Source organism: Arachis ipaensis, chromosome B5, assembly GCF_059453495.1.
Source record: "Arachis ipaensis isolate K30076 ecotype BB chromosome B5, ASM5945349v1, whole genome shotgun sequence".
Classification (NCBI taxonomy): domain Eukaryota; kingdom Viridiplantae; phylum Streptophyta; class Magnoliopsida; order Fabales; family Fabaceae; genus Arachis; species Arachis ipaensis.
This window is the reverse complement of record NC_142440.1, coordinates 114387743-114413427: the sequence shown is the minus strand read 5'-3', so window position 1 is coordinate 114413427 and position 25685 is coordinate 114387743. Positions and strand designations below refer to the sequence as shown.

Below are 25685 nucleotides of genomic sequence, written 5' to 3'. Positions count from 1 at the left end.
GATTTCATTTGTAAAATTCTATACTGTCAAAAATCCATTCATCAGTGACTCAATTTCTCTTAACATAATCAGTTGTCAATTTCTTGATCTATTTCTCATGAGAAGAAGTGAGGTTCATTTGCTAATCTCAAACCACTCAACCTTCAAGATCTCAATTCAAAGTGATTACATGTCACATATCAAGCTAAGAATTATCAATCAAGAGAATTGTGAGAGAAGAGTCTCAAACTAAACTCTATGAATCCTTTCTCAAGCTTATCATAGAGTTCAAATAGATTTAATCCCTTTCTCAATAGAATTAAATCTTTAAAGCACAAAGAGTCTCTCTTAGAAGAACAATACCTGAATTGAGAAGAAGAACAATAGAATTAATTCATTTAAATCAAAACAGAGTTCCTCCCCCTAATGAATGTGGAGTTTAGTGAATCATTGCTCTATTACACTAGGAATTCAAAATTATAAAACTGGAAAATAAACTAATAACTAAGTACAAGCAAAGGATGAAAAGTGATGTGTAATCCCCAACTAGGGAGTCCCTTTTACAGTTCAAAGCCCCCTCTATTTATACTAATTCTAAGCTTTAGGTGTGCCTTCGAAGTGTGCTTCTGGAAGTGGGCTTCTTGGGATTGAATTGTAGGCATTGGGAGGGGCTTTGGCGTCATTCTCGCCAATGCCTTCAGTACTTGGCATTTTGATGAGCGGATATTTTGTACGCGTTTTGACATTATTTTCATATAGTTTTTGTTATGTTTTATTTAAGTTTTATTATATTTTCATAGGTTTTAGTGTAAAATTCACATTTTTGGATTTTACTATGAGTTGTTGTGTTTTATGGTGATTTCAGGTATTTTATGGCTGAAATCTGAGAGTTTTGACAAAGTCTGATTTAGAGGCAAGGAAAGCGTAGCAGATGCTGTCAGGATCTGACCTCTGTACATTCAGGCATTTCTGGAGATACAGATATCCAAATGGAGTGTTCTCAATGGCTATGACAAGCTAACATCTAGGGCTTTCCAGAAATATGTAACAGTCCATACTTGTCTTTGGAGATGAATGTAACATCTATGACAAGCTAACATTTTGGCGTTCAATGCCAGCCATCTACCCCTTTTCTGGCATTGGACACCCAAAAGGGAGTAGCTGGTGTCCAACGCCCAAAAAGGTGTCCCAAGCAGGCTTTCAACGCCCAAGGAGCCTACTAGCACGTGGAGACACCCTTAGCTCAGCCCAAACACTCACAAGTGGGCCCCAGATGTGGATTTTCGCACTACAATCCGAAGCTTATCATATTTCTGTAATCCTTAGTTATTAGAGTAGTATATATAGGAGAAGATCACCCTTGTTTTAGGATCTTCGACCACCAGAGAACATTACTTCATATTTTCGAGTTTCATTGTACAGTATGAGCCACTAAACCTCCTAGGTTAAGGTTAAGAGCTCTGCTGAGTTTTATGGATTAATAAAAGTACTACTATTCTATTTCAATTCGTGTTTGATTCTCTCCTAAGATGTATCTTCATTCTTCCACCTTATGAATGAGTTGAACCGTCACAAGTTATCTCGATTCTATATGGGTTCAGTGAGTGTCTTTCATCGGATAGTGTTGAACCACTAGCTAGAGGATACGTCTCTTAGACGGGTAATCCACGACTTCGTTGGAGACTTCTCGAGACATCAGTTCAGCCGAGGTATAGAGAGATTAGGGTCTTTGTGGTAAAGGCTAGAACCAAGGCGCATCATTCTTTGATCTGGAAGATTCGACCTTATCTGTGGCATTTTGAGTAGGATCACCAATGGGATGAACTGCAGGAGCTTCACCCTCATTCATACTGGATGTGCACTAAACTTGGTGTTTAGCCTAGAAGAAGATTGGCGGCCTCTCAACCGGTGTTGATCACATATAGCTTGCTATAGAAGAAATCATTCACAGTTGGAGTAGACACTAAGAAAGGATTGATCCAGAAGAATAAAGCATCTCTGTGGCCTTAACCATCTTCTTATCATTGAATTCACAACCACTGAGTAACATTATCTTTATCTTACTTTTATGCGATTAAACAACTAAACAACTTTTCTATCCGCCTAACTAAGATTTACAAGATAACCACTGTTTGATCTAAGCCGACAGTCCTCGTGGGATCGACCTTGACTCACCTCAGGTATTACTTGGACGACTCAGTGCACTTGCTGGTTCAGTTGTGCGAAGTTGAATTTCGCGCACCAAGTTTTTAGCGCCGTTGCCGGGGATGTTCGAGTTTGAACAAACTAATGGATTATTTTGTTGGTTAGATTAGGTATTGTTTTTAATTTTGTTTGAGTCTTTTGTTCTTTTTCGAAAAGAAAAAGAAAAAAAAATTTTCAAAAATCTTTTCTTTTCTTTATTAATCTTTATCTTTTGTTTGAGTCTTTTGTTCTTTTTCTTGTTAGAGTTCGAACTTTCTTGAGTCTTTTTCAAAAAAAAAAAATCTTCAAAAATAGTGTCTTTTGTTTGAGTTTGGTGTCAAATCTTAAGTTTGGTGTTCATTGTATGTTCTTTAATTGCTTTAAATTTTTCGAGTTTGTTCTTGGTGTTCTTTTTGGTCTTGTTTTTCTTCTTGTTTTGATCTTTAAAATTTTAAGTTTGGTGTCTTTAGGTGTTTTTCTTTAAAATTTTCGAAACTTAATGTCTTTAGATCTAAAAATTTTAAGTTTGGTGTCATTTAGTTGTTTTTATCTTTCTTCATTAATTAAAAAAAAATCAAAAAAATATTTTTTCTATTTTTAATCAATATTTTTGAAAATTTCAAAAGATTTCAAATTTTAATTTCAAAATCATATCTTAATTTATCTTAGTTTCAAAAATCAAATTTCAAAATCTTATCTTTTTTAAATCTTTTCTTTTAATTGTGATTCCATCTTATCTTATCTTGTTTTTAAAATTTAAAAATCAAATATTTTTCAGATCTTTATCTTATCTTGTTTTAATTTCAAATTTTAAATTTCACTTTTCAAATTCTTATCTTATCTTAATTCAATTTCAATTTTTAAATTTTAAAATTTTAAAATTCAAAATTTGAAATTCAAGTTTCAAATTTCAAAATCAAATCCTTTTCTAATCTTCTATCTTAACCTATTTTCAATTCTTTCCTAATTAGTTACTTGAATTCTCTTTCTTCTTTTTCAAGACTTCCTAACTAATTCCTCTCATATTTTCGAAAATATCTCATCTCCTTCTCTCTCTTCTTTTTAGAATTATATTATCTAATTTTCAAATCTTTCTAATTAATTAGCTTTTATTTCTAATTATTCCATTTCTCCTACCTTTCTTCACCATGGACCCAAAGGGGAATGAACAGTTGAGAAGAACTGTGGGGTCCTATACAACCGCCACTGCTGACTTCTATGGAAAAAGTATCAGCATACCCCCAATCAGAGCAAGTAACTTTGAGCTAAATCATCAACTCATTACTTTGGAGCAGCAAAACTGTCAGTATTCTGGACTTCAATAGGAAGAACCTACTGAGTTTCTGGCAGATTTCTTATAGATTACTAACACATTGCACAATGAGGGGTGATGAGTTGGAAATTTACACAACACAAATTCCTTCGGCAAGTGTACCGAATTGCCAAGTAATAACTCACTATTGAGTGAGGTTGATCCCACAGGGATTGATAGATTAAGCAAGTTTAGTTAGGTGATTTATCTAGTTAAGCTAATATTTGATAATTTTTGGTGTAGTAGAATGTAATTAACAAGGAAAGTAACTATACTGAATTTAAATTGCTGAAGAATAAAGAGCTGAAAGTAAATTGCGAAAGATAAATGGCAGAAACTTAAATGACAAGAAACTAAAGAGCTAAAACTTAAATGGCAAGAAACTAAAAGCAAGAATGTAAATGGCTATTTTAAAAAGTAAATTGCATGAAATGTAAATGGGTTCTGGGTACTAAAAATCAAAGAAAACAAGGAATTCAAAGCAATTAAGTGGAAGAAAGATAATGGGTATGATTCATTAGGGATTGAAGATATCATAATCCATCATGAATCAATGAGTCTCAACTTAATTCTCAATCATATGAAGTAGATCTATGGCGGATTGTAGTAATTGAATCCCAATTCCTTGGCGATTCAATTTTTCTTAACACAATCAATTGCCAATTCCTTGATCTAATTGTTCATGACAAGAGGTTAAGTCCAATTCTCTAATCCATAAGCCACACAAGTTCTTAGGATCTCAATTCAAACCAGGAATTTATTGATAAAGAGAGTTGTAAGGGAAAGAGCTTCAAACTGAATTCCATGATCCCTCTTCCAAGGCTCACATGAAGATTCAAGTAGATCTAATCCCCTTCCGGTAGTGAATGGATAGATTAAGCACATAAGTTTTTCCTTAGCTACAACAAGCGGATTGAGAAGAAGAAGAATTTCATTAATTCATTTGAATTACAATAGAGCTCCTCCCTTTAATGATTGGCGTTTAGTTAATCATCGCTCTAAGAACAATTACAGGAAATTGAAATTGCATGAAAGTAAACCAAAACTTAATACAAGCTAATGTAAATTTGCAGAATGTAAAAGTGTGTATAACTAAGAATCCTAAGCTAGGCTCTCTGGAGTATCCTCTGTGTAAGAGTTCGTCCTTATTTTTAAGTTCAAAACTCATCCTATATATACAATCTTCAAATGAGTCTTCAAGTACTTCGATGTAGGCTTTTGGCCTTAGTTGAAGCAAGTTGGGAGTGGCCCTTTTTGAAGTTAACTCTGGCGTTAACTCACTAACGCTCTCATACTTGCATGAGTGCCTTTGGAATTGGCGTTGGTACTGGCGTTAACAGTATTTCTAACGCCACAATTCACTTCCAAGCTGGCATTAACACACTAACGTGGCCATTAACCCTGCCTTCAAACTAATTATGGCATTGCTACTACGTTAACACACTAATGTGGCCATTAACGTTCTTCCTGTTGTGCGTACACACACTGCTTCGTGCATGTGCACACTGGTCAATTTTCCTCTTGTGCGTACGCACACTAGCCAAATTTTCCAGCCCCAACTTCGTGCAATGATCGAAGACGTTAGTGTGCTAACGTTGGTACCTTCTTCCTTGTGTAATAGCGTTGGTGAGCTAACTTTGATCACTAATGTTGCCTTCTTCCTTGACCAACGTTGGCACTGGCGTTAGTGGGCTAACTTGGCCACTAATGCTAGCTACTTCTTCTTCGAGCATGTTAGCACTAGCGTTAGTGGACTAACTTGGCCACTAACACCAGCACCTCTTCATTGGCAATGTTGGCACTAGCGTTATTGGGTTAACTTGGCCTCTAACACTAGCTTCTTCCTCCTTGTAGAGCACGTTAGTACTGGCGTTAGTGGGCTAACTTGGCCACTAACGCTAGCACCTCTTCATGGAGCCAGCGTTAACCATGGCATTAGTGTGCTAACTTGGCCACTAACGCCACAGCCTCTCTACTTCTTTTGTGCTTTTTCTCTGCTTCTTCTTGCCTATAATCAAACAAGTGCATCAAAGCTTTGCCATAATCACAAGATAATGCATCATTTAATACATCAAGTAGTTCTTTCATAAATCTAATAAAAATAATTACAATTCACTTATGTTTGATGAATCAAGACATGCATATATAACTCATCCAAATACTTGCTTATTGATGAAGATAATGCATGAAACCAAATAAAAACTATAAAAAATGGCTTGTGAAACCAGCCAAAGATACCTAGGCATCAAGGGGGTAGTGATGAACGGATTTTTGCTAGTAAAGAATTTCACAAATAAATTTTCGTTGCAAGTATAGTTTCTAAACCAACAAGAATCCTTTCATACAAAAATTTGGTTGTCACAAGTAACAAACCCCTAATAAAATTGATAACCGAAGTATTTAAACCTCGGGTCGTCTCTCAAGGAATTGCAGGGAGGTGTATTTATTATTGGTTATAGAAGATTAATTTTTTGGGGTTTTTGAATAAGGAACAAGAGAAGTAAATTGCAAGAAAGTAAATTAATAATTAAGAAAACTCTTGGCAAGGTATGATAATTAGACGTCCTATCCTAGTTATCCTTATCAATTGTGATGAGAATTATTCATTGCTCCTACTTAGTTAACCCTTACTAAACAAAGGAAAGTCAAGTGGACTAATCAATTTGATTCCTCAAGTCCTAGTCAACTCCTAAAGAAAGACTAGCTTTAGAGGGATCCAAATCAACTAGCAACTTTCAATTAACAATAAAAAAAGGAGTTTGATAACTCAAGCATCTCCAATTAATCAATTCAAGCTAAGAATGTAAAAAGCTAAATTAAAACCATAAATATGAAATACCTCAAATTGTATTAAATAAAAAAATCAAATCTAACATGGAGTTCATAAACTAAATTGCTAACATAAAGTAATCAACAAGGAAAAGAAATAAACTAGAATGCTAGAACAATTAAAAGTAGAAGAGAAACTAAATTAAAGGAACATTGAACCTGGAATTGAGAATAAATAAACCTAAAACTAAGAGAAATCCTAAAACCTAGAGAGAGGAGACAGCCTCTCTCTCTAGAAACTACATCTAAAACCTAAAATTTTTCTAAATGAATGTTGTATGTTGATTCTCTGCTTGTCCTCTGGCTTTAGTCTGCATTTCTGGGCCGAAAACTAGGTCCAAACTCAGCCCAAAATCACTGCCAGCATTTTCTGCGATTTCTGCAGGTAGCGTATCTCAAGAGTACGCGTCCGTCACGCGTACGCGTCGATTGACAAAAATCCTGGTCACGCGTACGCATCGCCTGTCTTCTGCGCTAGTCACGCGTACGCGTCAGGTATGCACACGTGTCGTCGTGCAAACTCCAATTCACGCGTACGCATCAGGTACGCGCACGCATCAATCCTCGCTGGTTGTCTCTTTTATTTCTTATGTTCCTTCCATTTTTGCAAGCTTCCTTTCTATCCTCTAAGCCATTCCTATCCCCATAAAACCTGAAAATACTTAACGCATAGATCACGGCATCGAATGCTAATGAGAGAGGATTAATAATTAACAATTTTAAGGCTAAAGAAGTATGTTTTCAATCATAGTACAGAGTTAGGAAGGAAAATGTAAAATATGCAAATTATATGAATAAGTGTGAGTTTAGTGGATAAAATCTACTCAATTAAGTACAAAATGTACCATGAAATAGTTGTGCATCAGGTAGACCAAGATGTCTACAGACTATTACTCTTTTTTTTTGTTGTAAAGGACCAAGCAAAGAGGTGGTTGGATAACTAGCCCAAATCTAGCTTGAAAACATAGAAACAGCTAGTAGACAAGTTCCTAAATCAATACTTCCCTCCAAGGAAGTTAACCCAGCTAAGGCTGGATATCCAGGGCTTCAAACAAGAGAACAATGAATCTTTTCATGATGCCTGGGGGAGGTATAGAAGGATGCTAAGAAAATGTACCACTGAAATGTTTTTGATGAGCGGATAATTTATACGCTTTTTGGCATTGTTTTTACATAGTTTTTAGTATGATTTAGTTAGTTTTTAGTATAATTTTATTAGTTTTTAAATAAAAATAACATTTCTGGACTTTACTATGAGTTTGTGTATTTTTCTGTGATTTCAGGTATTTTCTGGCTGAAATTGAGGGACTTGAGCAAAAATCAGATTCAGAGGCTGAAGAAGGACTGCAGATGCTGTTGGATTCTAACCTCCCTGCATTCAAAGTAGATTTTCTGGAGCTACAGAACTCCAAATGGCGCGCTCTTCATTGCGTTAGAAAGTAGACATCCAGGGCTTTCCAGAAATATATAATAGTCCATACTTTGCCCGAGTTTAGAGGACGCAAACTGGCATTCAACGCCAGTTCCATGTTGCATTCTGAAGTTAAACGCCAGAAACAGGTTGCAAAGTGGAGTTAAACGCCAGAAATAGGTTACAAACTGGCGTTCAACTCCAAGAGAAGCCTCTACACATGTAAAGCTCAATGCTCAGCCCAAGCACACACCAAGTGGGCCCCAGAAGTGGATTTCTGCATCATTTACTCATTTCTGTAAACCCTAGTAACTAGTTTAGTATAAATAGGACTTTTTACTATTGTATTTACATCTTTGCAACATCTTTGGAACATCTTTGGAACATCTTTGGATCATCTTTGGATTGTCTTTTGATCGTTTGATCACGTTTTGGGGCTGGCCATTTGGCCATGCCTAGACTTTGTTCTTATGTATTTTCAACGGTAGAGTTTCTACACACCATAGATTAAGGTGTGGAGCTCTGCTGTTCCTCATGAATTAATGCAAAGTACTATTGTTTTTCTATTCAATTCAAGCTTATTCCTATTCTAAGATGTTCATTCGCACCCAAGAACATGATGAATGTGATGATTATGTGACGCTCATCATCATTTTCACTTACGAACGCGTGCCTGACAAACACTTCCGTTCTACATGCAAACAAGCTAGAATGAATATCTCTTAGATATCTAATACAGAAGACCGAGTCTGAGATATTAGAATATTCGTAGTATAAGTTAGAACCCATGGACGGCCATTCCTGAGATCCGGAAAGTCTAAACCTTGTCTGTGGTATTCCGAGTAGGATCTGGGAAAGAATGGCTGTGACGAGCTTCAAACTCGTGAGTGCTGGGCGTAGTGACAGATGCAAAAGGATAGTAAATCCTATTCCAGTATGATCGAGAACTGACAGATGATTAGCCATACAGTGACAGCGCATTAGACCATTTTCACAGAGAGGACGGGATGTAGCCATTGACAACGGTGATGCCCAACATACAGCTTGCCATGGAAGGGAGTAGGAATGATTGGATGAAGACAGCAGGAAAGCAGAGGTTCAGGAGGAATGAGAGCATCTCTATACGCTTATCTAAAATTCTCACCAATGAATTACATAAGTATCTCTATCCTAGTTTATATTTTATTTATATTTATTATCAATTCACCATAACCATTTGAATCCGCCTGACTGAGATTTACAAGGTGACCATAGCTTGCTTCAGGCCGACAATCTCTGTGGGATCGACCCTTACTCACGTAAGGTTTATTACTTGGATGACCCAGTGCACTTGCTGGTTAGTTGTGCGAAGTTGTGACAAAGTGTGATTCACATTTGAGAGCACCAAGTCTTTGGCGCCATTGTTGATGATCGCAATTTCGTGCACCAAGTTTTTGGCGCTGTTGCCGGGGATTGTTTGAGTTTGGACAACTGACGGTTCATCTTGTTGCTCAGATTAGGTAATTTTATTTTATTTTTAAGCTTTTTATTTCTTATTTTCGAAAATAATACAAAAAAAAATTTCAATTTCATTTTTCCCAAAATACTTTTCGAAAAAAAAAAACCAAAAAATTTTTTTATAAAATCATAAAAACCAAAAATTTGATGTTTCTCGCTTGAGTCTTATGTCAAATATGAAGTTTGGTGTCAATTGCATGTTTTTTTTTTTAATTTGTGCATTGTTCGAAAACTCATGCATGTGTTCTTCATGATCTTCAAGTTGTTCTTAGTAAGTCTTCTTGTTTGATCTTTAAAATTTCTTGTTTTCTGTCTTTTCTTGTTTTCCATATGCATTTTTGAATTATTAGTGTCTAAAGTTTGAAAATTTCTAAGTTTGGTGTCTTGCATGTTTGTCTTTTCTTAAAAATTTTCAAAAATAAGTTCTTGATGTTCATCTTAACATTCAAAGTGTTCTTGGTGTTCATCTTGACATTCATAGTGTTCTTGCATACATCATTTGTTTTGATCCAAAATTTTCATGCATTGAGTTTTTTTGATGTTTTTCTCTTTCTTCATTAAAAATTCAAAAATAAAAAAAATATCTTTTCCTTATTTCACTCATAATTTTCAAAAATTTGATTTGATTTAGTCAAAAAGTTTTTAAATTTAATTGTTTCTTATGAGTCAAATCAAATTTTCAATTTAAAAATTCTATCTTTTTCAAAAATCAAATCTTTTTCATTTTTCCTTTCATAATTTCGAAATTTTCAAAATTTATTTTCAAAATCTTTTTTCTTATTTCTATTTCATATTTTCAAAATTAATGCTAATAATTAATGTGATTGATTCAAAACATTTTCAAGTTGTTACTTGCCTATTAAGAAAGGTTCAATCTTTAAAGTTTAAATCGTAACTTTTTGTTTCTTGTTAGTCAAGTAATCAACTTCAATTTTCAAAATTAAATCTTTTTAAATTTCTTTTTCAAATCTTTTTCAAAATAAGTTTCAATCACATCTTTTTCAAAATCAATTTCAAAATCTTTTCTAACTTCTTTTCTAACTTCTTATCTTTTCAAAATTTGATTTTCAAATCTTTTTCAATTAATCACTTAACTTTTTGTTTGATTTTAAAAGTTTACCATTTCAATCATATCTTCTTCAAAACCACCTAACTAATTTTCCCTCTCTAATTTTTGAAAACCCCTCCCCTCTTTTTCAAAATTCCTTTTTAATTAACTATTTGTTTTAATTTTTTTTAATTTTGTTTGTCTTTTTTATTTTCGAATTCTAATTAATTAATTTAATAAAAATAAAAATATTTTCCTTTTATTTTAATTTAATTTCGAATTTTTTTCTTTTCTCCTTCCTCTACTCTTCTATTCTTCTACTCACATAAAGGAATCTCTATACTGTGACATAGAGGATTCCTCTTCTTTTCTGTTTTCTTCTTTCTTTCATATGAGCAGAAACAGGGATAAAGACATTCTTGTTAAAGCTGATCCTGAACCTGAAAGGACTTTTAAGAGGAAGCTAAGAGAAGCTAAAGCACAACACTCTGAAGAGGACTTTACTGAAATTTTTGAAAAAGAAGTAGAGATGGCCGACACCAATAATAATGGTGGAGGTGCAAGGAAGATGCTTGGTGACTTTACTGCACAAAATTCCAACTCACATGGAAGAAGCATCTCAATTCCTGCCATTGGAGCAAACAATTTTGAGCTAAAGCCTCAATTAGTTTCTCTGATGCAACAGAATTGCAAGTTTCATGGACTTCCATCAGAAGATCCTTTTCAGTTCCTAACTAAATTCTTGCAGATCTATGATATTGTTAAGACCAATGGGGTTGATCCCGAGGTCTACAGGCTTATGCTTTTCCTGTTTGCTGTAAGAGACAGAGCTAGAATATGGTTGGACTCTCAACCTAAAGATAGCCTGAACTCTTGGGATAAGCTGGTCACGGCTTTCTTAGCCAAGTTCTTTCCTCTTCAAAAGCTTAGCAAGCTTAGAGTGGATGTTCAAACCTTCAAACAGAAAGAAGGTGAATCCCTCAATGAAGCTTGGGAGAGATACAAGCAACTGACCAAAAAGTGTCCTTCTGACATGCTTTCAGAATGGACCATCCTGGATATATTCTATGATGGTCTGTCTGAATTATCTAAGATGTCATTGGACCATTCTGCAGGTGGATCCATTCATCTAAAGAAAACGCCTGCAGAAGCTCAGGAACTCATTGACATGGTTGCAAATAACCAGTTCATGTACACTTCTGAAAGGAATCCTGTGAGTAATGGGACACCTCAGAGGAAGGAAGTTCTTGAAATTGATACTCTGAAAGCCATATTGGCTCAGAATAAAATATTGACTCAGCAAGTCAATATGATCTTTCAGAGTCTGAATGGATTGAAGGAATCATCCAACAGTACTATAGAGCCATCTTCTGAAGAAGAAGCTTATGATCCTGAGAACCCTGCAATAGCAGAGGTGAATTACATGGGTGAACCCTATGGAAACACCTATAATCCCTCATGGAGAAATCATCCAAATTTCTCATGGAAGGATCAACAAAAACCTCAACAAGGCTTTAATAATGGTGGAAGAAACAGGTTTAGCAATAGCAAGCCTTTTCCATCATCTACTCAGCAACAGACAGAGAATTCTAAGCAGAATCCATCTAGCTTAGCAAATATAGTCTCTGATCTATCTAAGGCCACTTTAAGTTTCATGAATGAAACAAGGTCCTCCATTAGAAATTTGGAGGCACAAGTGGGCCAGCTGAGTAAAAGGGTCACTGAAACTCCTCCTAGTACTCTCCCAAGCAATACAGAAGAAAATCCAAAGAGAGAGTGCAAGGCCATTGATTTGACCATCATGGCCGAACCTACAAGGGAGGAGGGGGACGTGAATCCCAATCAGGAAGACCTCATGAGACATCCTCTGACCAATAAGGAGTTGCCCTTTGAGGAACCAAAGGAATCTGAGGCTCATCTAGAGACCATAGAGATTCCATTGAACCTCTTTCTGCCCTTCATGAGCTCTGATAAGTATTCTTCTTCTGAAGAGAATGAAGACGTTACTGAAGAGCAAGTTGCTAAGTACCTTGGTGCAATCATGAAGCTAAATGCCAGACTATTTGGTAATGAGACTTGGGAAGATGAACCTCCCTTGCTCACCAATGAACTAAATGCATTGGATAGGCAGAAATTACCTCAAAAGAAACAGGATCCTGGCAAATTCTTAATACCCTGTACCATAGACACCATGACCTTTGAGAAGGCTCTGTGTGACCTGGGGTCAGGAATAAACTTAATGCCACTCTCTGTAATGGAGGAACTTGAGATCTTTGAGGTGTAAGCTGCCAGAATCTCATTAGAGATGGCAGACAACTCAAGAAAACAGGCCTATAGACAAGTAGAGGACGTGTTAGTAAAGGTTGAAGGCCTTTACATTCCTGCTGATTTCATAATCCTAGACACTGGGAAGGATGAGGATGAATCCATCATCCTTGGAAGACCCTTCCTTGCCACAGCAAGAGCTGTGATTGATGTGGACAGAGGAGAGTTGGTCCTTCAACTGAATGAGGACAACCTTGTGTTTAAGACTCAAGGATCTCCTTCTGTAACCATGGAGAGGAAGCATGAAAAGCTTTTCTCACTGCAGAGTCAACCAAAGCCCCCACAGTCAAACTCTAAGTTTGGTGTTGGGAGGCCACAACCAAACTCTAAGTTTGGTGTTGAACCCCCACTTTCAAACTCTAAGTTTGGTGTTGGGAGGTTCCAACCTTGCTCTGATTATCTGTGAGGCTCAATGAAAGCTCACTGTCAAGCTATTGACACTAAAGAAGCGCTTGTTGGGAGGCAACCCAATGTTATTTAATTATATCTATTTTATTTTATTTTTTTTAGGTTGATGATCATGTGGAGTCACAAAAACTACTGAAAAATCAAAAAAAGAATGAAAAACAGCATTAAAAACAGCACACCCTGGAGGAGGAGCATTCTGGCGTTTAAACGCCAGAAACAAGCATCTGTCTGGCGTTTAACGCTAGAAACAAGCACCAAGCTGGCGTTTAACGCCAGAAACAAGCATCTACCTGGCGTTAAACACCAGAAACAGGCTACATTTGGGCGTTTTTACTGAGCATTACTTTTTGTTTTTCTATAACCATTTATGGGAGATGGAGAGATTCATCTCAAGGGTCCATAGCTCAGTAGTAGAGCATTTGACTGCAAAACAAGAGATCATAGGCCTCAACAAGAGCCTGAGGAAATTCCTCACCATGAAATCCTTGAGATACCTCAAGGGATGTACTTTCTTCCACACAACTATTGGGAGCAACTAAGGATAGGAGCACCAAAATCACTAGGAATGAAACAACAAAGGCAAGGAAGAGACATAGAGGAGTTCAAGAGCACCATTGGTTCTTCAAGAAGAGGATGACGCCACCCTCACTAAGGTGGACCCGTTCCTTAATCTCCTTGTTCTTATTTTTTCTGTTTTTCGGTTTTATGCCTCATGTTTATTTATGTTTGTGTCTTATTACATGATCACTAGTGTCTAAGTGTCTATGCCTTAAAGTTATGAATGTCTTATAAATCCATCACCTCTCTTAAATGAAAAATGTTCTAAAAAACAAAAGAACAAGAAGTACAGGGTTTCAAATTCATCCTTGAAACTAGTTTAATTATTTTGATGTGGTGACAATACTTTTTGTTTTCTGAATGAATGCTTGAACAGTACATATGTCTTTTGAAATTTTTGTTTATGAATGTTAAATATGTTGGCTCTTGAAGAATGATGAAAAAGGAGACATGTTATTTGATAATCTGAAAAATCATAAAAATGATTCTTGAAGCAAGAAAAAATAGTGAATAAAAAAGCTTACGAAAAAAAGAGAGAAAAGAAAAATGGCGAAAAAAAAAGAAGAAAGAAAAAGAAAAAGCAAGCAGAAAAAGCCAAAAGCTCTTTAAACCAAAAGGCAAGAGCAAAAAGCCAATAGCCCTTAAAACCAAAAGGCAAGGGTAATAAAAAGGATCCAAGGCTTTGAGCATCAGTGGATAGGAGGGCCTAAAGGAATAAAATCCTGGCCTAAGCGGCTAAACCAAGCTGTCCCTAACCATGTGCTTGTGGCGTGAAGGTGTCAAGCCAAAAGCTTGAGACTGAGCAGTTAAAGACAACGTCCAAAGCAAAAAAAAGAGTGTGCTTAAGAACCCTGGACACCTCTAATTGGGGACTTTAGCAAAGCTGAGTCACAATCTGAAAAGGTTCATCCAATTATGTGTCTGTGGCATTTATGTATCCGGTGGTAATACTGGAAAACAAAGTGCTTAGGGCCACATCCAAGACTCATAAAGTAGCTGTGTTCAAGAATCAACATACTGAACTAAGAGAATCAATAACACTATCTAAATTCTAAGTTCCTATAGATGCCAATCATTCGGAACTTCAAGGGATAAAGTGAGATGCCAAAACTATTCAAGAGTCAAAAAGCTACTAGTCCCACTCATATGATTGGAGCGAAGTTTCATTGATATTTTGGAATTTATAGTATGTTCTCATTTTTTTATCCTATTTGATTTTCAGTTGCTTGGGGACAAGCAACAATTTAAGTTTGGTGTTTGATGCACGAAAATTTGTCTCTCAACAATTTTCCTTCGGCAAGTATACCGAATTGTCGTCAAGTAAAAACTCACAATAGAGTGCGGTCGAATCCCACAGGGATTGATTGGTCAAGCAACTTTAATTAGAGGAATGTTCTAGTTGAGCGAAGAAGAATTTGGTTTGATAGTTGCAGGAAATTAAATGGCGGGAAAGTAATAGCAGAAAATGTAAATGCTGAAAGTAAAGAGCTGAAAATAAATGACGGAAAGTAAATTGCAGAATCTTAAATGGGAATGGGGAAGATGCTCATAAAAGTAAATTGCAAAAATTAAAGAGAATGGGTAAGATCAGAAATGGGGAATTCATTGGGCTTAGGAGATGTTTCATTCTCCGGATCAAGTTCATTTTCACCTCTTCCTCAATCAATGCGTTCATTGATCTCCTTGGCAATCTTAAGTGATCAAATTACAATTCCTTGTAATTCAATCTCTCAAATCTTGATTAATAGCTAATTCCTTGGTCAATTTCTCATGAGAAGAGATGAAGTATGGTCACTGATTATACCACATGCATTCCCAAATCAAGTGTTAGTAGAATTATAGTCACCATATCCTTCCAACCCCAATTTGGTCCAACATGAGAAAGCATTTCTAGCATGATCTCTTCATTCCTCTTTCAAGGTTCAAAAGAGATCCAAGTTTAAATAGCTTCTTTTCCAAGATAACTATCCAATTGGATGAAGATTGAAAGCTTTCTAGTAAAATCAAGAGAAAAGATAGAAGAAGAATAATGAAAACTAACATTGATCCATCAAATTACAACAGAGCTCCCTAATCTAATGAAAAGGGTTTAGTTGTTCATAGCTCTGGAAATGGAAAACAAAGATGGAAGATACATTCTGAAAATAAAACTATAAGTGCAGAGAAAGTAAAATACAAAGAGTAGTTCTCCAATTTCCAACTCCCCAAAAGCTTTTTTTCTAATTCAAAACTATCCCTATATATACTACTCTTCTGATCTTCTTGTTGGTTCTTCAAGTCTTGGATATGGGCTTTTGGATCTTGAGTTTGAAGCAGTTATCCTCTTCAGTGGGCTTAGCTTTACTTGCAGAGAGAAAGTGTGAGGTAGGCAGGGTATTTAGCTCAGGACGTTAGTGGCGTTAACGTTAAGTGAGAGTGTGGGTTCGAGAACGTTAGTGACAATCACCTTTTTCACTAACGTTCCTAACCTAGGGATGATCCACGTTAACTTCAACGTTAGTGGCACCAACGTGACCACTAACGTTGCCTCTTGGTCCTTCACACACGTTATTGGGACTCACCTTTTCCAATAATGTTGATAGTCCACTCTTCCCCCTACGTTAGAGTCCACGTTAACTTAGTTAACGTGGCTCTTAACGTAGGCTTGCCAATCCTTCGAGAACGTTAGTGACACTTACCTTTGTCACTAACGTTCTAAGAAGCCCCTACTTCTCACGTTAGAATCCACGTTAACTAAGTTAACGTGGCTTCTAACGTGGTGATGATAGCCATCTCCAACGTTAGTGACAAAGGTTAGTGTCACTATCGTTGGCTCATCATCCTTTCCTCCATGTTAGCTTCCACGTTAACTAAGTTAACGTGGGAGTTAACGTGGCTCATAGTGACTCATCGTTGCTCATTCCAATGTTAGTGACAAAGGTGAGTGTCACTAACGTTGGCGATTATTTGCTTTCTCCACGTTAGCTTCCACGTTAACTAAGTTAACGTGGGAGTTAACGTGGCTCAAAGTGGCTTAGTCCAACATTAGTGACAAAGGTGAGTGTCACTAACGTTGGCCATTCTTTTGCTTCCCAACGTTAGAGTCCACGTTAACTAAGTTAACGTGGCCCTTAACGTGGCCAATATGAGCTTGGTCCAACGTTAGTGACAAAGGTCAGTGTCATTAAAGTTGGCTCCACTTTCTTCTTCCACGTTAGAGTTCATGTTAACTTAGTTATCGTGACTCTTAACGTGGGCTATGATGGCTTCGAGGACGTTATTGGCGATTACTTTTCTCATTAACGTTGCAAGCTAGCTCCCATTCCACGTTAGTGGTCACGTTAGTTAGACTAACGTGGCTGCTAACGTGGTTCTCTCTTGCTTCTTTTGTCCTGAAATCAAGCAATAGAGTGCATCAAAGTTCTAATCCTCATCATGAGACATGAATCATCCAATTTGTCATTTAATTCATGCAAAATTCTCATGAAATCATGTAAAGTGCACCATGCTTGCTTGAATCAAGATATAAGTGAAATTTTACCCAAAATTTGCTTATTTCCTAAGAAAATGCATGAAACTACCCTAAAACAGTAAAGAAAAGGTCAGTGAAACTGGCCAAAATGCCCTGGCATCACAACACCAAACTTAAAGCTTGTTTGTCCCTAAGCAAGTACTGGAACAAGAGAATGATGAATGAAATACCAAGAGAAATGAGTCATTATTGTGGAAGTCATGTCCTTGGTTTTATGGTGGTTTCATGCATAGCAACTTAGGTTCATTCCTTTACTGGCTTTCAGACCTTTATCATGTCCTGGAATACCCACTTGACTGCACCTTATGAAACTTTATTCATTGATCCTTTTTGTCATTTCAGGGCTCGTTTGTGTTCTCAGACTAGGTTCTCTGTGAGGGGGCGACTCTTTAAGATAAGCTTTCAGCCAGCACTCCCGAACCAGTTGGTTCAAGGTGCTAGGTGTTAAGACACCCCTAAGGACTTACTCCCTCAAGTCTCTTTCCCCCATACATACACACCAAAGGCACATGGTTTGTTATTTTCTTTCTTGAGACCTTGGTGTCCAGTACCTCTTTGGGTTACTAAGCATTCTGTAGCAAAGGTTACTCTTGATAGTGGACTTTCAGCTGATAATCCCGAGTTAGTTAACCCAAGTTACCAAGTGACAAGGCACCCCTAAGAGCTTATTCATCCAAGTAAATCCCTTACACAGGAACACCACAAACACTTGCCTCAAGATTCAAACCCTTGGTGCCTAGCCTTATTTCTTACTCTTTTTCTTTTATTCTTTAACTTTCATTTTTTTCTTTCCCTTTTTTTTATTCGAATCTTATTATTTAGCTAGTCTCATGGGGTGTGTTTCAAGCATATAATTCAGGACAGATAGTTGCCTTCCCACCTTATTGGTAAACCAACTTAGCTAATCTATTACCACACCACAAGATTAGGAACTTACTCCACAATATGGATTCCACTCTGGTCTTTGATAACACACATTCTCTTTTTATTTGATTAAAAAGGGGACAAGCATACAAATAAGCAAGGTGAAGATGCAACAGGTATCGTAGACAGCACACATATGACAAAAACAAACATTAAATTCTAATGATTTAAACTAATGAGTAACTATTAATCAAGGGCACCTTGGGACTTCCAATTTTTAGCATTTCATGTATATGGAATTAAGTAACAATACGACCTTCGGGTGATGGTTTCTAGCTATCCCCTTGTTCTCATCATCCATAGTTTTTGCTCCTTCACTTCCTTGGATGATGGTGCACCATTTCCTCAGAAGGCTCCTGCAAAGTTATTGGAAGATGCTTGTTCCCAAAGCACTTGAGAAATAGTTAGCTTGCATGTATGCTTGTGAATTTCTGAACTTAATTTGGTGTGTGAATACCAAACTTAGTTCCTTGCTTAGTACAACAGATTGCATACTTGCAGAGAGCCTCATACATTGTTATTAACTAAGCAACTATTAACTAAAGACTAAACTACTACTAAGTGGTTCCCTTGATTAGTTGGGACTAGCATTTTGCCATTGGAGTGTAGTGTGATTCTAACTAATATATTCGGTGGAACACCAAACTTAGAATTACACTTTCACTCTTGGATTGTTTTGGTGTGAAACACCAAACTTAGCTCCTTGTAATACAGGGGAAACAACTTGTGGTCTTTATTCAAATGACGATGAAAAAGAAACTACCTTAGGTTGGGTTGCCTCCCAACAAAGCGCTCTTTTAGCGTCGCTAGCTCGACGATCCCTCCATTACTTAAGATGATACTTCACTTTGGGGTTTTCCCCCATGTTGCCCATATAGTGTTTGAGCCTTTGTCCATTCACAGTGAAAGTCCTCTCAGAACTTTCATCCATGATTTCTATGTGTCCATATGGGGAGACTTTTATGACAAGAAAGGGTCCTGACCACCTTGATTTGAGTTTTCCTGGGAACAGTCTCAATTTGGAGTTGTAGAGGAGTACTTGCTTCCCTTTTGCGAAATTCCTGGGTGCCAGATGGAGGTCATGCCTTCTTTTCGCCTTTTCTTTATAAATCTTGGCATTTTCATAGGCTTCAAATCTAAATTCCTCCATCTCTTGCAGCTGCAGAATCTTTTTTGCACCAGTAGCAATGCTGTCAAAATTTAGTATCTTGAGAGCCCATAGAGCTTTGTGTTCCAGCTCCAGTGGCAGGTGACAAGCTTTCCCATACACCAGTTGATATGGGGACATCCCGAGTGGTGTTTTGAATGCTGTTCTGTATGCCCAAAGAGCATCATCCAGCTTCTTCGACCAATCCTTTCTTGATGCTCCCACAGTCTTTTCCAAAATCCTTTTTAGCTCTCTGTTAGATATCTCAGTTTGCCCACTTGTTTGGGGATGGTAAGGCGTTGCAACCTTGTGTTTCACCCCGTATCGTAGGAGAAGAGCTTCTAGTGGTCTGTTACAAAAGTGGCTCCCTCCATCACTGATGAGTGCTCGTGGGACTCCAAACCGGCTAAAGATATTCTTCCTGAGGAAGTTCATGACCACCTTGTTATCATTTGTTGGGGTTGCAATAGCCTCCACCCACTTGAAAACGTAGTCTACTGCCACTAAAATATACTTGTTTGAATATGAGGTTAGGAATGGTCCCATGAAATCGATTCCCCATACATCAAACAGTTCCAGTTCTAAGATGAAATTCTGTGGCATCTCATTTCTTCTGGGCAAGTTTCCAGCTCTTTGGCATTCATTACAGTTCTTTACTAGTTCTTTGGCATCCTTAAAAAGGGTGGGCCAAAAGAATCCGCTTTGTAACACCTTGGCTGCAGTTCTGTCCCCTCCAAAATGGCCTCCATAGCATGAGCCGTGGCAATTCCACAGGACCTCTCGTCCTTCTTCTTTTGAAACACATCTTCTCAGGATTCCATCTGAACACTTCTTGAAGAGATATGGCTCATCCCAGACAAAATATTTTGCATCATTTATGAGCTTTCTTTTTTTATGTTTGTTGATCTCTGGAGGTAAAGCCCCAGTTGCCTTGAAGTTGGCAATGTCTGTAAACCATGGTGCTTTGTGAACTGTCATCAACTGCTCATCAGTAAAGAGCTCATTTACACTTGTATCATGTGCTCCACCTTTATCATGAGGGATTCTGGATAGGTGATCTGCTACCTTGTTCTCCACTCCTTTCTTGTCTCTAATTTCAATGTTGAATTCCTACAATAATAAGATCCATCTTATTAGTCTTGGTTTTGATTCTTGCTTGGCAAACAAATATTTAAGTGCTGTGTGATCTGTGAAAACAATCACTTTAGCACCAATGAGGTATGATCTAAACTTGTCAAATGCAAAAACTATTGCTAGCAACTCTTTTTCAGCAGTGGTATAATTTCTTTGAGTGTCATTGAGGACTTTGCTAGCATAGTATATCACATAGACTAAGTTATCTTTCCTCTGCCCTAACACGGCCCCAACTGCAAAATCAGATGCATCACACATCAATTCAAAAGGTAGGTTCCAATCAGGTGGGGAAATGATAGGGGCAGAGGACAGCCTCTGTTTCAAATTTTTGAATGCTAGCATGCATTTTTCATCGAAGACAAACAATGTATCAGATACAAGGAGATTGCTTAAGGACTTGGCTATCTTTGAAAAATCTTTAATAAACCTCCTGTAAAAGCCAGCATGCCCTAAAAAACTCCTAATTGCCTTGACATGACTGGGTGGGGGAAGTTTTTCAATAAGTTCCACCTTAGCTCTGTCAACCTCAATGCCTTGGTTAGAAATCTTATGGCCAAGGACTATTCCTTCAGTTACCATAAAGTGACATTTCTCCCAGTTCAGGACCAGATTGGTCTCTTGGCACCTTTTCAATACCAAGGCTAGGTGATTTAAGCAACTAGGAAAGGAATCTCCGAATACCAAAAAATCATCCATAAAGACATCAATGAATTTCTCTATCATATCCGAGAAGATAGATAGCATGCAGCGTTGGAAAGTTGCAGGCACATTACATAGCCCAAATGGCATGCGCCTGTAAGCAAACACTCCATATGGGCAAGTAAATGAGGTTTTCTCTTGGTCTCTGGGATCAATCACTATTTGGTTATATCCTGAATAACCGTCGAGAAAACAATAGTATGAGTGTCTTGCGAGTCTTTCCAACATCTGATCCATGAATGGAAGGGGGAAATGATCTTTTTGTGTAGCTTCATTTAGTTTTCTGTAGTCTATGTACATCCGCCATCCTGTGACGGTCCTGGTGGGGATTAGTTCGTTCCTCTCATTGGGAACTACAATGATTCCTCCTTTTTTCGGAACAACATGCACGGGGCTGACCCAGGGTCGGGTAGATTACCCCTCCCTGCCACAACTTCATAACTTCCTTCTGTACCACTTCCTTCATGATTGGGTTCAGCCTCCTTTGAGATTGAATGGATGGTTTGGTATCATCTTCCAACAGTATTTTATGCATGCATATGGCCGAACTGATCCCTTTCAGGTCAGCGAGGGTCCATCCAATGGAATTTTTATGCTTTCGCAACACTTGGAGCAGTTCATTCTCTTGATCTTGGCTGAGGGATGAGTTTATGATCACTGGGTAGCTTTCATTCTCCCCTAAGTATGCATATTTGAGAGTGGGTGGCAGTGCCTTGAGTTCAAGTTTTGGTGCTTCTAACTTTTCATTCTCTTCCTTTGGTGCACCTTGTATATGAATTTCTGCTATTGCGGCCTCTTCACTAGACGTTGATTCCTCTTCTGTCAACCTTTCAGGTTCTTCTTCTTCAAAGCTCTCCTGCTCTGCATCTTCCAGTGAGTCCAACCTCATACATTCTCCCAATTGTTCTGGTGGGTAACTCATGGCCTTGAACACATTGAATGTCATATTTTCATTGTGTAATCTCAGGGTGAGGTCACCTTTTTGGACATCAATAACAACTCCAACAGTAGCTAAGAATGGTCTTCCCAGGATGATGGAGGCTTTGGCTTCCTCCTGCATGTCCAACACCACAAAGTCTGCTGGGAAGATGAAATCCCCCACCTTCACCAGCAAATCTTCTACTATACCATGAGGGAACTTGAACGATCGGTCTGCCAGTTGTAGGGCCATTTTTGTTAGCTTAGCCTCCTCGATCTTCATTTTTCTCATCATAGCTACTGACATTAGATTTATGCTGGCTCCTAGGTCACATAGAGCTTTCTCCACTGTGATCTCCCCTATAATACAAGGGATCTGGAAGCTCCCAGGATCCTTCAATTTTTGGGGTAGTTTATGCTGAATGATAGCACTACATTCTTCGGTTAGTATCACAGTTTCGTTGCTCTTCTAACTTCTCTTCTTAGTCATCAATTCCTTCAAGAACTTGGCATAGAGCGGCATTTGCTCTATTGCTTCAGCAAAGGGTATGTTAATCTGTAATTTCTTGAAGATTTCTAAAAATCTGGAGAACTGGCTGTCATCCCCCTTCTTCTTCAGTTGTTGAGGATATGGGACTTTGGGAACATATGGCTTCAGCTCTCCTTCCTTTTGATGTGAGTTGGAGGTGGGGACTTGAACTTCATCTTGTTCCTCCTTCTTCCCAACTGAATCTTTCTCTTGTGGTTGCTTGGGAGTCTCCTTCAATTCCTTTCCACTTCTGAGGGTGATAGCCTGACACTCCTCCCTTTGGTTTGAGTCAGTATCGCTACGAGGGTTGTGTCTGGGAATTTGCTTGAATAGGTAGCCAATTTGTGTCTCAAGTTTCTTGATGGCAGCATCTTGATTCTGCATATTGAACCACACTTCTTCTCGGAATGCCTTACTGTCTTGAATCTCTTAGCATATGCCTTCAAGTAGTTTCTTAATCCTTGAGAGTCTGTCATCAGATGATGGTGGGTTGGGATTGGAGTGATGAGAAGGGTTATTTTGGTTTTGGTATGGATGTGGAGAAGTGTTGTTAGGGTGGTGTTGATATGATCTCTGTGTGGACTGTTGGTGAGCTGCATGGTTGTTGGGGTTGTGACGTCTCTAATCTTGGCCTTGATCCTGTTGATTTCCCCACCCAAAGTTTGGGTGATTCCTCCAACCAGGGTTGTAGGTCTTGGAGTATGGGTCATGATTTTACCTAGGTGAATTCCCAATGTAGTTGGCTTGCTCCTGACTACCCTCTGCTTCTTCATCCTCTCCTTCTTGGGTTGTTGATGAGGTGGTGATTACTGCTACTTGGTTCCTCTCCATCTTCTTGGTGAGGTCAGCTAATTGCTTGGTAATGAGCTTGTTTTGGGCCAGCAGTGCATCTACATTGTTTAGCTCCATCACTCATCTACTGTTGCCTCTTTCGGAGGCATAGAAGTAGTCATTCTCTGCTACAGTCTCAATAATATCTATGGCCTCCTCAATGGTCTTCTTCTTGTTTAGAGATCCCCCGAATGAGTGGTTTACTGCCTTCTTTGATTCATAGGAAAGGCCTTCGTAGAAAATGTGCAGCTGCACCCATTCATTGAACATATCTGGTGGACACCTTCTTGTCAGGTCCTTAAACCTCTCCCATGCTTCATATAGAGTCTCACCATCTTGCTGCCTGAAGGTTTGCACCTCAGCTCTCAGCCTGTTGATCCGTTGAGGAGGATAGAATCTTGCCAAGAATTTGTTCACCACATCTTTCCAGGTTGCTAAACTCTCCTTTGGGAAGGATTCCAGCCATTTAGATGCCTTGTCCTTGAGTGAGAAAGGGAACAGAAGTAGTCTATAGGTGTCAGGATGAACACCATTAGACTTCACAGTATCACATATCCTCAGGAAGGTGGTCAGATGTTGATTGGGGTCTTCTTGGACACTCCCTCCAAATGAACAATTGTTCTGAACAAGGGTGATGAGCTGTGGCTTTAGTTCAAAGTTGTTGGCATGTATGGTTGGCCTTTGGATGCTACTTCCGTAATTTCCTGGGTTTGGATTGATCTACGAACCCAGAACCCTTTTCTCTTGCCCAGCCTGATGTGCTGGACCTTCTCGGCCATGGTTGTGAGCCTCTTCTTCATGATGGTTCTCAATATTCTCATCCATATCTGGTTCAAAGTACTCCTCCTCTTCCTCAGCACCAACTACTCTCTTTCCTTTTGCTTCCCTCCTTAATCTAAGGAAGGTCCTCTCAGGTTCAGAATCAAAGGAAGTTGAAGCCCCACTTCTTCTCCCTGTCATACAACCAACAATGCACAATCAAGGAAATAGATGCAGAAACTATTCTTGTTAGAAATGCTGTTAGTGTGAGTGATGCAATATATCGAATAGTTAGTGAGTTAGTAAATTGAATTGTAAATAACGAAGAAAGAGGAGTAGGGGGTAAAGGGAAGAAAATAACTAAAACTGAAAGTAAATTACTCAAACAGAAATTTAAATCAAACAAAAAAAAAATGCTCAATCTAGTTATCCTCCAATCTAATCATTGTTGATACAAAATCAATCCCCGACAACGGCGCCATAAACTTGATGCATGGAAATTTGTCTCTCAACAATTTTCCTTCGGCAAGTATACCGAATTGTCGTCAAGTAAAAACTCACAATAGAGTGAGGTCGAATCCCACAGGGATTGATTGGTCAAGCAACTTTAATTAGAGGAATGTTCTAGTTGAGCGAAGCATAATTTGGTTTGATAGTTGCAGGAAATTAAATGGCGGGAAAGTAATAGCAAAAAATGTAAATGCTGAAAGTAAAGAGCTGAAAATAAATAACGGAAAGTAAATTGCAGAATCTTAAATGGGAATGGGGAAGATGCTCATAAAAGTAAATTGTAGAAATTAAAGAGAATGGGTAAGATCAGAAATGGGGAATTCATTGGGCTTAGGAGATGTTGCATTCTCCGGATCAAGTTCATTTTCACCTCTTCCTCAATCAATGCGTTCATTGATCTCCTTGGCAATCTTAAGTGATCAAATTACAATTCCTTGTAATTCAATCTCTCAAATCTTGATCAATAGCCAATTCCTTGGTCAATTGCTCATGAGAAGAGATGAAGTATGGTCACTGATTATACCACATGCATTCCCAAATCAAGTGTTAGTAGAATTATAGTCACCATATCCTTCCAACCCCAATTTGATCCAACATGAGAAAGCCTTTCTAGCATGATCTCTTCATTCCTCTTCCAAGGTTTAAAAGAGATCCAAGTTTGAATAGCTTCTTTTCCAAGATAACTGTCCAATTGGATGAAGATTGAAAGCTTTCTAGTAAAATCAAGAGAAAAGATAGAAGAAGAATAATGAAAACTAACATTGATCCATCAAATTACAACAGAGCTCCCTAACCCAATGAAAGGGGTTTAGTTGTTCATAGCTCTGGAAATGGAAAATAAAGATGGAAGATACATTCTGAAAATAAAACTAGAAGTGCAGAGAAAGTAAAATACAAAGAGTAGTTCTCCAATTTCCAACTCCCCAAAAGCTTTTTTTCTAATTCAAAACTACCCCTATATATACTACTCTTCTGATCTTCTAGTTGGTTCTTCAAGTTTTGGATATGGGCTTTTGGATCTTGAGTTTGAAGCAGTTATCCTCTTCAGTGGGCTTAGCTTTACTTGCAGAGAGAAAGTGTGAGGTAGGCAGGGTATTTAGCTCAGAACGTTAGTGGCGTTAACGTTAAGTGAGAGTGTGGGTTCGAGAACGTTAGTGACAATCACCTTTTTC

At 38.0% G+C, this 25685-nt stretch overlaps 2 non-coding genes and 1 pseudogene across 2 annotated transcripts; 2 read left to right on the top strand and 1 right to left on the bottom strand.

The window, feature by feature from the left end:
* Positions 1-10651: 10651 nt before the first annotated feature.
* Positions 10652-12991, top strand: LOC148565434 (uncharacterized; annotated as a pseudogene).
* LOC148565435 (small nucleolar RNA R71) lies at positions 11192-11299 on the bottom strand. The gene has a single exon (XR_015884411.1). It is a non-coding gene; the product is annotated as a small nucleolar RNA R71 (small nucleolar RNA).
* A 10518-nt stretch (positions 12992-23509) lies between the features above and the next one.
* Positions 23510-23616, top strand: LOC148565433 (small nucleolar RNA R71). Its single transcript, XR_015885117.1, has one exon. It is a non-coding gene; the product is annotated as a small nucleolar RNA R71 (small nucleolar RNA).
* Positions 23617-25685: the final 2069 nt, after the last annotated feature.